At 43.8% G+C, this 14,756-nt stretch overlaps 1 protein-coding gene across 2 annotated transcripts in view; it reads left to right on the top strand.

Moving 5' to 3' along the window:
• MASP1 (MBL associated serine protease 1) overlaps nt 1-14,756 on the top strand; it is a 77,015-nt gene that overhangs the window by 7,981 nt on the left and 54,278 nt on the right. The gene's annotated exons all lie outside the window — the stretch shown is intronic.

The following is a 14,756-nucleotide window of genomic DNA, read 5'->3' on the forward strand; positions in this document are numbered from 1 at the left end:
ATTTTTAAGAGATCAAATTTATTAACGTGATCTCTAGTCCAAAGAAAATAAGGAGACCCAAGAACCTACTTTCTAAGCTCTCTGGCTTCTTGTAAGAGGTTCTCATTAAACAGCGCTGGAGTTGGCTTTGGGTATTTTTAGTCTCACTTTAAAAATTCAGCAAGAATAAGCGTGATATTAACTAGAATATGTGATTAACAGCAAAGTAGTGAGTTCATAAGGTGCTTTCATACATATAAACTCAGCCAAAGTTTAAAGCAATACTAGGAGGTCAGGAACAACTATTCCATCTCATAGACAATGAAGCAAACCCAAGCAGTTAAGCAACACAGCCAAGGTTGTACAGCTGGTAAGACCCACATCTTGCGACTTTGAATCCTATGCTTTTTGATCAACACCAAAGCTCACAAGCTGTGCTCCCCTGAGCCGCAGTACAGGTAGGGAGTGCAGGGACCACTGGAGAGGAGGAAGGAGGACCGACAAAAGCAGCTATGTGGGCCTTACTGTGCGCCAGCTCACCCATGGAGTGCCGCCATGGCGTATGTTGCGTCTGCAGGTAACACACCATGGTGCTCCACGTCAGGATGGTGTTCTCAGCCCTGGTGACCTTGTGAGCCAGGTGATTCTTTCTGTGGAAAGCTGTCTTGAGCACTGCAGAGTATCTGCCAGCATCCCTAGCTTCTACTCAGTAGATGGCAGTAGCAGCTCCCCTCCTGTTGTCTCCAGATGTTGCCAGTGTTCCTAAACCACAGCTGGGGAGGTGCTGCTCTCTTTGAATGCTCCATGCTAGAGATGATGGGAACACTCTGATACAAAAGATCGGGTCCCTCACAAAGAGATGAGCCTAGAAAGCAGGATCTCTGGGCTCACAGAGAAGTAATCTATTCGAGGCACCTGAGGGACTGAGCTGCCTACTTGAAGGGCCATGTAGTACCTGCATTTCTAAGTCAGACACATTTTCCAGTTCCTTTGGAAGAAGGGCTTAACATGAGGACAAGGGGAGCAGATACATTTCTCCACTTGTGCTTGCACAGTTGACTCAGAATATCTTGCTAGCACGGGCATTAGCCTTCCTGCAGAGGCTCCAGCAGTCCTGGGACGCGAGCAGTCCTCCCTTTGCAGGATGCTACACCCTCATCAACTGACAGCTGGTGCACACGGAGACAGGACCTATGCCCTTGTCCACACGTGTTCAGCAGTTTCCTTGGGAGAGTCAAGAATTCACAGAATGTCAGGCGGCAGGGCTGCTCTGGAGACTCGGCTCGTCCTCGATTGTTATTATTTTTGCTTTTAAAATATTTTTTCCTTAGTGAACATTTTCTTCTAACAAATCTTCAATTAGGCCCAATATAGAAAACAGACAGAGGTGGAGCTGCTCAGGTCCAAAGCGGCCCTGAAGCTTACTCTGCTCACTCATTCTTCCTTGATCACCCTGGAGCATCTTGAGGAATTACTCTCAAATTGGCCCCTGGTCAAGTTCCCTTAAGGCAGAAGAGGAGACTGAAAACCAGAGAAGAGGCAGAGGGCTAGCTATCTACCTCTGAATTCCCAAAGCCAGAAGCCTGACATGCATAGTTGAAACCTGTTCACTTTTTCTAATTGACCCCAACCCTAGTCATCAAAATATGTGTTTTTTCTGGCAGTGAATGAGAGAAAAGCTCTTCCCTTTCTATCGGAACAAAAGCATGAGTATGTCACGTGACTCTGGATAAGTCAACATCCCTCTCCCAAGTTCTGTTTTTTCATCTGTTAGAAGAGGGTGGGACAAGATGACCCCTAAAGTACCTTAAGTCCCAGCATTCTAATCCCAATCCTTTTACCAGAACTTTCCAAACGACCTCACTGAACCCTCATTATTCTAGTTAGAATAAGCCCAGAAAATGGTAATCGCATGTTTGTAACCGCCAACTTCTTCAAGTTGCACGGCCATAAACACTCCAGTTAGAGTCTGCAGTCTGGTGGGATGCTTTGGTGCCATAGTACTTGAATCAAACTTGTAAACCTATCCTGCCTGTCCTTTGCCAAGCAACTTGAGATACCCCTGATTTCCCGTTGACAGGATAACATGCCCTGTTTTGAGGCTTTTTTACTCTGTAATTGAATTCCCCTAACAGGCCTAGAAGTGGGTTTGAAGGACCTTCCAGCTCACAGTTACCCTTGCCAACCCAGAGCAAGCCCATAGCTGCCCTTCCCAGGCATGCCCAAGAGGGTGACATGGCAGAACTGCTGGCCTTGAACTGACCAGTCTGAGGAAGAGTGGGACCTTGGCTGATGACCGGATGCTCATGTTGGTGAAAGTTCCTCTTAGGTCTGATTTCCCGCAGCCCCTGGTCTTTAAGGCACGTGTGCATCCGGCACGGTGGCATCTGCCTCCCTGCAATGTGCATGGCAAATGTGTGGGTAGCTGCAGTGTACAGAAGAGGTGTGCGAGTCATGGCTGCTCAGTGTGGCAGGCCAAGGGCAGAGCACAGACCCTGCTGGACAGTGGAAAGGCCTCGTTCTGGTGTCATTCTACACTAACTAACCTTTGGCAGTGACTCTGCTTCCTCCTCTGTCAAATTCAGGGAGTCGAAAGAGATGATCTCTAAGATATACCTAACCCTGATGGCCTATTCACTAAGCCCTTAGAAATTACGGCCTACCTCCATCATCATCGTGTTCCAAAACCAGGAACGCTGATTCATTCACCAAAGTCATGCATGGGCCAAAATTTACATCTCAAGACTCTTAGTTCTTTCTTCCTTTAAATAAATTGAATTATAGCAGAGTTTCCACTTGTGAATGCTTAGGCTTTTAAGTTCTAATGTAAGACAAATATTGTCTATAGTCAAATTTACTCTTTAAAAAATCCCTTGAAGGGAACCAGCAGTTAGCATAATGGCTATGTCGCTGGACTCCCACGTAGTCGACCGTGGTTCATGTCCCGGACCCAGTGGCTTAAAACTCACGCCGGGCGCAAGTGCGTGCGTGCCCAAGATCCCAAGAGGAGAATGGAGGAGAAGGGATTGCAGCGTGGCCATCCCCCCTGGGAGGGGATTTCTCGCTTTCTGTCTCTCTGTCTCTCTCTGTCTGTCTGGCAAGCACACGTGCCCTATAGCAAAAACCTCTCAAAAAAAATATCCCTTAAATATAGTAGAGTACTATTTTTTAGTATGTCCAGAAAATACTTTTTCCCAGAAATGAAACAAATTACAGTACCAAATGAAGTGACCTACCTGTACTTAGAAAAGCACCATGGAGCTATGGTTACAGGGATACTTTTAAAAGTTTGTAGAAACATGTAATTAAAGTCCAAGCTTTTTGGTGAAAAAAAAATTAGACACCATGTTATTTCCATAATACCATTTGCTATGAACCTTTCGAAGATCCTTCATGTGTAAACAGGTATAGTTACTTAGAAACCAGAACCACCAAGTGAAGAGCAGATTCATATACTCATTTTTCTTTTGTTTTTGTTTTGGCCATAGGGCATATGCACTTGCCAGAGAGAGATGAAAAGGGAGAGAGAGTGGGAAAGTGAGACATCATTCCTTAGGGGCGATGGCCACACCGCAATCTCTTCCTTCTTTCTCCTCCTGGGACTTTGGACACGCACACTCAGTGTGATTTTCAAGCTTCCAAGTCTGGGACATGAACAGTGGTCGGCCCTGTGGGAATCTAGCATCTTAACTACCAGCACCTGCTGGCCCCCATGTACCCATTTTCACGTTTTCTGTATGGCATCTGTTCATTGGAAAAAGAGGCAAGAGTTACCTACATTCAGTCTTTATTCTATCTTTTCCTCCCTCTCTCTCATTGTATTTGCAAGTTCAGTTAGCATCAACTGTTCATATGCTACAGTGGCACTGTTCTCTCTTAGTCTGGGATTCTTGAGGTTTCACTATTCCTTTACTCCTTTCCACTGTTAGCTACTTAGTTCTTATTCTCATTCCTCTCATGTGGCCTATTTCAATCGCTTACTAAATGTCTACCAAATCTCAGTCCCTCCCCATTCTTGCACCCTCTATAACCATCCAGAGAGACTTTGTAAAAATACTGTTTTATTACGACACTCTCAAAATCTTTCAATGAATACATATTTTTTTAAGGAATAAAGCCCCAAAATTCTATTAAAAACCTATCATTAGCTAGGCATTATAGCAAAGACTGGGCCCAAAAAGATGGTTAGGACAGGTCACATCCTCAAGGAATTTACAGCATCATAGTGTACGAGCTATCACATAATTAGTAAAGTAAACCCAGACAAAGTCATGCAAGGACTATGAGGCAATATGTAAGCTCGGGAGTGGTGGTTTCTGAATGGTCAGGAAAGACTTCAGAAATAATTGATGGTTGAGATAAGTCTTGAAGGGTAAGTAGAATTTCAATAGTGTAGCTACCTAAGCAGATGCCTCAACAGTGCTACCATGAGGTCACAGAGCTTGAAAAGCATGGGAGGATACAGAAAAGAGAGTAGTCGACATTGGCATGACTTAGGGAGATATGAGAGAAAAGCCTAGAATGATCATCTGGGGAGAGACTGAGAAAATGCTAGGTAAGTTTATGTTGAAGTATGTACACCCAATCACAAGCAGGTGGTCAACAGATCGGGTTAATTCTACACATGTACTTTATTGGCTGGTTTAGTATCGACTCACAGTGTTTTGGGGAAAAAAATGGATTAATGTCTACATAAAATGTTTAATCTTATACAAAAGCTCATTTCTACATTTGTTTTTTAAATCTGGCAACTCTGGCAGCTTCATGTATGCCAACCATCAACTGGCACCAAATAGAGATGGTCCTGTATGTGGGGTTCCCACCATTCCTGAAAGTTACCCCTTGCTAAAGCTTCCTTGTTTACCATTATTTCTCTGACAGTAAGAAAGGTGAAATATTTTTCTCCCAAAGTCTCTACAAAAGTAAGGTGATATGGTGGTTAAGGTACTGGACACTCCCACATGGCCAACCATGGTTCAAGTCCTGGACCTGGTGGCTTTCTCTCTCTCTCTCTCTCTCTCTCTGTCTCTCTCTAGTCAAATTAAAATAAATGAATGAATAAATAAAATTAAATAAATAAAATTTTTTAAAGTAAGATGAAAATGTCTGAAAAGGATACCTATTTAAGGAAAAGCTGGTGAAAATTTCTTTAGGGCATTTTGGCTATGTTGAACAGAGTATATATTTCAAGGAAGCCCACAGGCCTCTAGGAGACCCACGGAAGCCCAGGCAGAGATACAAGCAGGTAAACTCCACAGGAGCTGGCTGTGCGTGAGAGGAGGGACAGGAGGAGTCAGGTTTTAGCCCAGGTTATGACACTATAGTGACTACTTCCCCAGAAATGGACATCAGGAACATAAAGAGATAGCACAGATTACAAAACTGTAGAATGTGTCAAAGTTTATCAGATTTGGAATATAGTTGGAAATGCTGATCTCGATTTTGAGGTGGGAATTGACAATATCAGAGTAAACTCCCTTCTCTGTCACTAAGTGAAACGACTTGGCCAAGCTTCTCCCTCTCTCTAAGCATTAAATTTACCATCGGTTAATAAAAAATTGTACTGGACAAAATAACTTCTTCACCAGTTATGGGGGTATTTAAATGGAATGACAGGTGTAAGAGGAATCGGAATAGCAAAGGGAAGTTGTGCCCAGGATTTAGAGCCAGTCGAACCCAGGGTCAGGGCTGTTTCCACCCCTTACTGGAAAAGTTGCTCAACCCCACTCTGGTTTCCTTTCTCCATGTGTAATACGGGGCATGGTGGTGCCAGCCCTATGGCAAAAACTACCGGAGGTTGGAGGATTGCGACAGCGAGTCCATTTGTAAAATGGGATGAGGACAATTCCTATTTTGTGGGTTTAGCGTAAATACTAAATGAGGTAAATTCTTTAATTACATATGCTCAACATGTATGTAATTAGCACAACAAATCCTACTGCAGTGGTCATGACAGCAAGGGTTCAAGAAACAAAACCCCTGCGTGGTGTCACTGGGGGCTCAATGAGCGTCAGTTTTCTCCTCTGCTCTAACTTGTCCCTAACTGGCTGCATATAATCTTGCTCATATCACTCAGTCTTTTTCTGGCAATCTGTGGAAGCTTCCTTGAAAAGACTGTTCAAAGGAAGGAGGCAGTTTATTTCTTCTTGTGTTCACCTTGCAGTAGCCCCAATTTTATGGGGATTTTTCATTGATTCCCCCTTTAATTCTCACAGACTAGAGAAAGCAGGATTATAGTGCCTAACTTACAGAAAAGGAAATTGAGGCACAAGTGGGTTTGTCTAAGCCTCAACAGAAAACCTGGATTTCGCGTGATCCCTGGTCTCCTTACTAACAAGTCGTGGTTCTGTCTCTCCATGGATTCTTCTCAGAACAGGTTCTATTCCAGAAGGGACCTTGATATGCCTCATGGCTATGCATTATTTCTAAGGCAATGCTTTACCAGTCAGGGTAATTTGGGAAAATTTAATGAAACAGAAAAATCTTGAGGATTTAAGATTCCTATGTTGTCCACATATTTTCTTTTTTAATTGCTAGCAGGTGTGTGAACTTACCAGCAAGAGGGAGAAGGCAGCTCTCAAAAAGAGCCCCCAACAATCCTCCGTTGGGCAGGGTGATCAAGTCCCAATCCCCCTTCCTCCATTTCTCCATCTGGTCAGGGTGTATGCACAATGCTTAACTACCGTGTTATGAGGCGAGCCCGGTTGTACAATTTTTGTTAAAGAACTTTCTCTTTTATCCTGACTGAAAGGAAAAATGTTTTATAATAGTAAAAGGAAAGAGTTTGAACCCCCCAAGGGAGGGGAACATGTCTGATTTATCTGTTCGCTGCACACAAGTTCTAATGATGAACTCAAGGTCATTCCCACCACAGTGTTAGCCCATGAGTTCAGGGCCCATGTCTATGTTCTCCAGGGGCAAGCATAGTCCCAGAGCAAAGCAAAAAAAAGCTCATGTCTCTGGCAGTGTGTGCAAAGGAAAGATCTCTGGCTTAGAAATCAGTCAGACTCCTGCTAAGATCTTGGGCAAGTCGCCTCTCCCTTATGGGCCTCAGTTTCTCCATCTGACCAATGAGGGAATCGGACTAGCTGGGCCATCCGAGTCCTTCCGGTTCAGATGGTCTAAAACTCCCAGTTCAGTGCCCTACTTTCAGGCCATACTAGGTCAGTCTGCATCCTGCTCTGCAGTTGAGAGATAAGTCCTTCCCAAAGGGAGCTCCTCTGACCCCGAGACTACTAATTTCTGAGTGGTGCTCAGTGTTTATTTAGACTATGCCCTTGACTTTTGGGCTGCATCTGACCCCAGCTGCTGCAGCAGATCTGTTAATTCTCTGGGAGTGAACAGGAGGCCTTGGACCCAGAAGGAAATGAGAAATGGATAAACATTTCTCTTGAATTTCAACTGTAGTCCTTGTCCAGGTTCTTGCACTCCAGGGACATAGGTTTCAAACACCAGTTGCAACTGATTCAGAGGAATCAAGATGTGTAAATGAGCTTCTGGAAAGTGTGACAGAAACTCATTTTATGCAGGAAGTACAAGCAGCGTAGGCTCCAGGGTGATGGGAAACAGGAGGAAGGGCCAGTGCTAGGGCAGAGAATGTGGTGAGTGAGTGTGAGGTAGGGTGCTCTGGGATGTGTGTGCACACGGGTGCACGTCCTTGGAAACACCATTAAAAAGCAGAGCTTGAATTTGTTTTAGTGTGCTTTTAGAGAAAAAAGGTACAGGAGACAAGGTATTTATTAAACAAATAGTCATGGAATCTTTAGGTTCATGGTGAAGCATCTATAACAAAAGACAAATTAGCAAGAGAAAAATATATACATGAAGAAATATGGAGGATACAGATATGTTTGAATGGTAATAATCTTGGAGAACTTGGTAAGGCCTGTTTGTCCCAGTGTCTACAGAAATAAGGATGTTCTCTTCTCTCCTAGGAAAAGAAAAAGCACTTTTCTTCTTCTTCTTCTTCTTCTTCTTCTTCTTCTTCTTCTTCTTCTTCTTCTTCTTCTTCTTCTTCTTCTTCTTCTTCTTCTTCTTCTTCTTCTTCTTCTTCTTCTTCTTCTTCTTTCTTCTTCTTCTCCTTTTCTTTTTTTTTAACTTGCTATAGGGTGTGTGCACTCACCAAGAGAGAGAGAGGGAGGGAAAGAATTCCTAATAGGGGAAGACCATACTTAGACCCCTTCTCCTCCACTCTCCTCTTGAGATTTGGGGCATGCAAGCACACAGGCCTGGTGTGTTTTCCAAGCTGCTCAGTCCAGAACTTGAATCACACTGTCGACCATGTGGGATCCAGCTTCCTTAACTACTATACCACTGGCTGGCCCAGGAGAACACCTCTTGAATGAAGGTTTTGTGACTTGTTTCAGAATGTAGAGGGGAAGGAGTGAGTGACCTTCTTACTTCTGCAGTTTTCTCAAATGCCAAGGTGCTATATTTCGGGGTAGCGATTGAGTGCACACAACTTACTGGAGCGTGGGATACAACAGTAATTCAGGCAGACAGAAATGCCTGCCAGCACGGTGCTTACATTGCAGGGGAGGAAACACGACAAGCACTAAACAGAATCCGTAAGTAAATTACATGCTAAGTGATAAGCTGGTGAGCAAAGACACGAACTAGAGTAGGGTAAAAGGGAGCTTCGTGAGTTGAGGTGAGGACTATGATTTCAGTATCCCCTTTCAGAGTAGACTTCATTGAGAGGGTGACGATTGAGCAAATACTTGAAAAAGATGAGGAAGCTCACCATGTGACAGACTTTCTGGAGGAAAAGCATTCCAACCAGAGGGAACATGCAGTGCAAAGGCCCTGGTGTGTGCCCGGAGTGTTTAAAGAACTGCATGAATGGCAGTGTGCCTGGAGGGACAGTGATGAGAGAGGAAGACAGAGGTACAGGTGGGAGCAGGGCGTAGGCTGGGGAGCAGGGCGTAGGCTGGCATGCTCTGCCAGGCAACGCAGACTGTACAAGCTGCTCTTACACCAGTGACTCATCTGCTCTCCTGAAGCCTGTATGAAACATGCCTTTAAGCGTGAACATTAATGTCCATCTTTCATGTTTGTAAATTCTGAGGCCTCGGGACATATATGCTTGAAAATGGCTGACAGCCAGAGGGGCCGGGAGGGTGGGAGATGTGCCGTGGGACCTCGTGCAGCACACGTGTTATTAACTCACATTAATAACAAAGCACACGGGAAATGGAGCAGTGCTAAAACGATCAGGACGCAGTGAGTTGTCGTATAACGTATTTGTGTCTAGTATAGCTTATTTGTGAGTTTATAAAAGTTTGCTTTTAATAATGACTGTGTTTAACAACAGGGTAGCAAAATCCCTAAAAAGTTAACAGTTGGCTCTTTTTTTTTTTTTTTTTTGGGGGGACTTTTCAGCATAGGCCCGGTGTGCTCCCAAAAACATATTCCTTTTTGTCCCGAAAGGGCCATTCATTAGTAAGATGGAGGTTTCAAGTAATTACAAAAAAGTCTTAAATAGCATTCATATTCTGTTGTCTTTTAGAAATCATTTATAGCTTTATTTTACATTGTTTAATTTATTATTTCCCTCTTTCTGTAGAGCACTTCCAGCCCTTCTGGATTCAGATGAGGTTAGTAATCAAATTATGTTCATAAAATGTGGATCTGGCGATGGGGACTTAACAGAAGCATAGTCCTTTCTTCAGGGAGATTCTGTTCATTTGACTCAGTAATAGTCTGAAGACCTATAGTTAATATAGTTGAAAAAGACAAGAATGGTGATATTAATATTAGAATGCAAACATTAAAAGATTTTTTTGTTTGTTTGTCTATGCATGTCTCCCTCCCTTTTTTTCCCCCTAAAATTATATGATTATACTTAAAAATGTTTTTATTGAAATTGGGGAAAAAAATCCCAAAAAATTTAAAATTTGGTTTTTTTTTTTTTTTTTTTTGGGAGAGATTTTCACTATAGGGCGCGTGTGCTCGCCAGACAGAGAGAGACATAGAGACAGAAAGCGAGAAATCACCCCTCAGAGGGGATGGTCACGCCGCAATCCCTTCTCCTCCATTCTCCTCTCTGGATCTTGGGCACGCACACACACGCGCCCGGCGTGAGTTTTAAGCCACCGGGTCCGGGACACGAACCGCGGTCGACTACGTGGGAGTCCAGTGACATAGCCATTATGCTAAATGTTGGTTCCCACAGTTGGTTCTCTTAAGCTGGTGGGAGACTCAGGCTTCTGCACCTGAAGCAGGAGATTAAAGTGACCCACGACAGGTGACCTGCAGAGTAAAGCCAAGAACCTAGGTCATTTGGTCCCTATGCCAGTGTTCCTGAAGGATTCCTTTTTTATTCCTTTTCCAGGGGAGGGAGAGCTTTTTGCTATAGGGTGTGTGCTTAGTGCTTGCCAGAAAGACGGAAAGTGAGAAATCAGCCCCACCCCAAGGGGGATGGCCAGGCCACACTGCAATACATTCTCCTCCATTCTCCTCTTGGTGTGATCTTGGACAGACATGCCTGGTGTGAGTTTAAGCCACCAGGTCCAGGACTCGAACATCAATCGACTACATGGGAGTCCAGAGACATAGCCATTATGCCAATTGCTGTCCCACTCCTAAAGGATTTCTGTGCAAAAACCGGAGGATGCAATTTGGCCTAGGGATGGAACTGGCTGGGCCAGTAAACACACCAGCTCACACATTCCAGGAAATTCTGCCAGAGGACACTGGTCCCTCCCTCTGCTCAGCACTGGCCTAATCATTGCCTTCACCCCAGCCCTGACTGTGACATACCTTGAGACAGCAAGCTTCTGCAGCTGAAGAACACAACCACCCTTTGTTTTTTCCTGTCCTCCAGCTATTTTCCTGTACTGATCTGTTTGGGGCCCAGCCTCTGAAAGGATTTGCATGTGAATGGTTGGAGGAGTCAGAGCCCTTCACAGGCCAGAGAGTGTAAATCCTCCCAGGCTCTCCTTCCTCCGCGGTTCCCAGACACTTCCCCCTCACCCACCCCACCCCTGTGCCCGCTGAGATGGTGGGCACGACCGGTTTCCCACCTGCGGGATGCCATTTCCCAGGCTCTGGGCAAGACCCCTCCCTGTCGGCTTCTCCCTTGTTCATGCTGCCCTTCTCTGACCAGAACCCTCCTCAAGAATGGGCAATTCTTCCTGGCAGCAGTGGGATTCTTGAGCTCGCAGGAAGGCCAGAGCTTTCTCAGGCCCCCACATTCTCCATGTGTCCAGCATTTGCATGTACACAATACCTCCTCAGGGCCTCACCCAGCTTTGTGAGGGCGGTCTTACCCTGATTAACAAGTAACGAACAAGAACGCTGACACGCTAAGACCAGGGCACCTGGGCCTAGTTCTACTTGGCACTGGCGCGTGCTCAATGAGTCTGTTTCCTACCTAAGAAAGAAATGATGCGGACTTGAGGTTTGTTAATCCCCATTCCTTCTCTCACCCTCTTTATACTTGTCTGATTCCAGTTACTGAACAAGACCTAGAAGTCAGGACATCTGGAGTTTGTCTAAGGTCTGCTACTCTTAGGTCATCACGTCAGAATATCTGGGTTTAGGATCATGTCTGTCTTCAGTACATTCATTGCACAATTATCATCAAAGCAAATAAAACAGGGAAGGGAGAAATGCCCTTCAACTGGAAATGCTCCCACATAGAACAATGATTTATTATTATTGTTGTTGTTGTCGCTGTTTATGGCTAAACCACTTGGGCAGGACTGGAGCATCGACCTCCAACACTCATCTGAGGCCAGCTGGGGACTTGGGTCTGCTAGCTGTGTTATTTGTACTTTCACAGCTTTCAGGAGCTTCTGAAATGCAGCACACACCCCCCAGCACATTTCAGGCACCTACCTTTTCTTCTAGGCTCAGGTTCTTGGACTTCACAATCACAAGGTGTCTCAAGGTAAGGAGTCCGTGTCACCCACCTCCCTTCAGTGAGACACCTCTCCTGTACACTGCCACACGTCAATGTTAGTTGTTCTAAGTTCCTTGATTGCTTTATCAGAATTTTATCTTTCACCTTATTGTTGGTAAAGCAAAGGTTTTCATCTATTTTCTTTTCAACTCTGCTGAGATCCAAGGGTTAAAAAAATAAAAAATAAATAACAAGAGATGGTGAAGGAGCTGGGGAGTCCCCCACCCCCTGTCCTGTGAGAAAGGGAAGACTCAAGTAGTTAAAAGAAATAAGAGACACTGAACTTCCGGGCTGGTTTTTTCCCCTCCAGGTTCCCTCTGTTCTCCTAAACTGATGTATGCCCGCATGACTGACTGCAGTTTGGGCTCCAACCCAGCAGCTTGAAAATCATTCCAGACATGGGAACCAGCAGTTAGCGTAATGGCTATGTCGCTGGACTCCCACGTAGTCGACCGCGGTTCGCATCCCAGACTCGGTGGCTTAAAACACGCCAGGCGCGTGTGCGTGTGTGCCCAAGATCCCGAGAGGAGAATGGAGGAGATGGGATTGCGGCGTGACCATCCCCCCTGGGGGGTGATTTTTTGCTTTCTGTCTCTCTGTCTCTCTCTATCTGTCTGGCGAGCGCACGCACCCTATAGTGAAACCTCTCAAAAAAAAAAAGAAAGAAAGAAAGAAAATCATACCAGACATATATGTGTATACCCTCAATTCTGAGAGGAGGAAGGGAGAGGGGATATGACATGGCCATCCCTCATAGGGGATGATTTCTCACATTAAGGAGGAAGGGAGAGAGGGGATATATCATCGCCATCCCTCATAGGGGATGATTTCTCACATTCCCTCTCACTGTCTTTCCCTCTCACAGGCACCGTATGGAAAAAAAAAATTTTTTTTTAATAAATAAACAATAAATAAATTTTTTTTAAAAAGAGAAAGAAAAAATACCTACAGTTCCACTAGCCATTGTTAGCAGTTTGATCTAATTCTTTCCACTTTATATTTTCAATGCATACTTCCAACATAGATGTAATTGTAGATAACTTACATTTTCTGCTTTTTTAAAACTTATTATCACCTACAAAGAATATTTCTAGGTTATTGTAAATTCCCCATTAATGCAATAATTAAAGACTGCCTAATATTTACTAAGTTAACACAAACATAACTATTTCTCTAGAATTGGATATTTACACTGTTTCTTATGTTTATTATTAAATGAGTGTTATAAAGATTTTTTTCTCATAAAAGTTTTTTATTTCCACATTTGGAATATTTTCCGCTAGGATAAATTGAAAAATTTTTATTAAAAAAAATAATGTTATAAATTAAAGATAATCTGAGACAAGCAGATGGCGTAATGGTTACATTGTTGGACTCTCACATGGACAACCATGGTTCAAGTCCAGGACCTGGTGGCTTAAAACTCATGCTGGGCGCATATGCTTGCATGGCCATTCCCCCTGAGGGGGTGATTTCTCTCTTTCTGTCTCTATCTCTCTGTGTCTTTCTGGCAAGCTCATGCCCCTATAGCCAAAAAATCTCTCTCTAAAAATATAAATAAATAAAAATAGTTAAAGATAATCTAAAATTGCCTGATCTAGGAATACCTTGGAAGGTACTGAGTTTCTCATCTCTGCAGCTGATATTGAAAAGGCAGTATGATTTTTTTGGCAAGGGTGTGGTGAAAAGATAATAGATTAGACAAGGAGACTTTCAAGGCCCCAAGAATCTATGAGGTGGTGATACTCCAAATTTTAATCTACAAATGTAAGTCTCAGTCATCCCAAATCACTTCCTCACTCCCCATAAAAGTTATTTCTGGCCGAGTGATAAACCACTTCAAAACTTAGTAACTAAGGCAATATCCCTTTCACTGGCTCGTGATTCTGGGACTGGAGTTTGGGCTGGGCTCAGTAGGTTGGTTCTTTTGCTGAGTTTGCCTTCATATGGCCACAGCTGTCTAGAGGCTTTACTGGTGTAAAAAGCCACGGGGCCTCACTTGCTCATCTGGTGGCTGGACTGAATGTCAGCTGCCTGGTCTTGAGCTCTCGCTTGGACAGTTCGTTTCTGCCTTTTGTGGCTTTTGGTTCTCCAGTGGGATTTTTTTTCTATAGTGGCCTTGGGGCAGTATTCTATTATACATGAGGAAAAGTATTAAAGAAAAACTATTCAATATTACCTGTTTATGCAATTAAGACAGACTTTAGTCAGGATCATCCCAATAGGTACAGGGACCACGTCAATGGGGTTTTGTAATGGGGGAATTCTGAATATAGTGTAGGAAAGTCGGAATTTATAGCCAAAGAACAGATTAGTGGATGGGAAAGAGAAAACATCAAAGATAAGGGGGATTCTGGCTAAATCAACCTAGTAGAATTCTTAGAATTCTTACAGAAGACAGGCTGGGATAGTAGGACATCACTTGGAGGATGGTGGGGGATGAGAAATCTGGTCTGATATCTAGGAAGATATTGTGGTGGGGGTGGGAGGCTACCGCGTCATCTAGCAGGGCTCTTTTCTAAAACGGAACTTTACAAGCAAGTACACAGACAGGCTTAGGAAAAGCTTCAAAAACATGGCTGAAGTTTGGCCACTCAAAGAAATTTTGTCAAGAGCTGCAAAACCCACTGAGGCCCAAGCTTGGAAGTGGCATACTAATTCTATTACATTATAGGTTTGTGTTTTGGGTTTTTTTGTTTTTTGTTTTTTTTTTGGGGGGGGGGTTTGTAAAAGTAAGACATCAGGTCAACCCATGAGAAGCAAAGTCACATGGCAGAAGGTATAGGGATTATGATTATATTTCTAAACAATATACTACAGTCCTCCCTCTGGACAAAATAATCATGTCCTTCCCCTATGAAAAATACACTTT

This window comes from Tupaia chinensis, unplaced genomic scaffold (assembly GCF_000334495.1).
Source record: "Tupaia chinensis unplaced genomic scaffold, TupChi_1.0 Scaffold000515_1, whole genome shotgun sequence".
In the NCBI taxonomy this organism is placed as follows: Eukaryota; Metazoa; Chordata; class Mammalia; order Scandentia; family Tupaiidae; genus Tupaia; species Tupaia belangeri.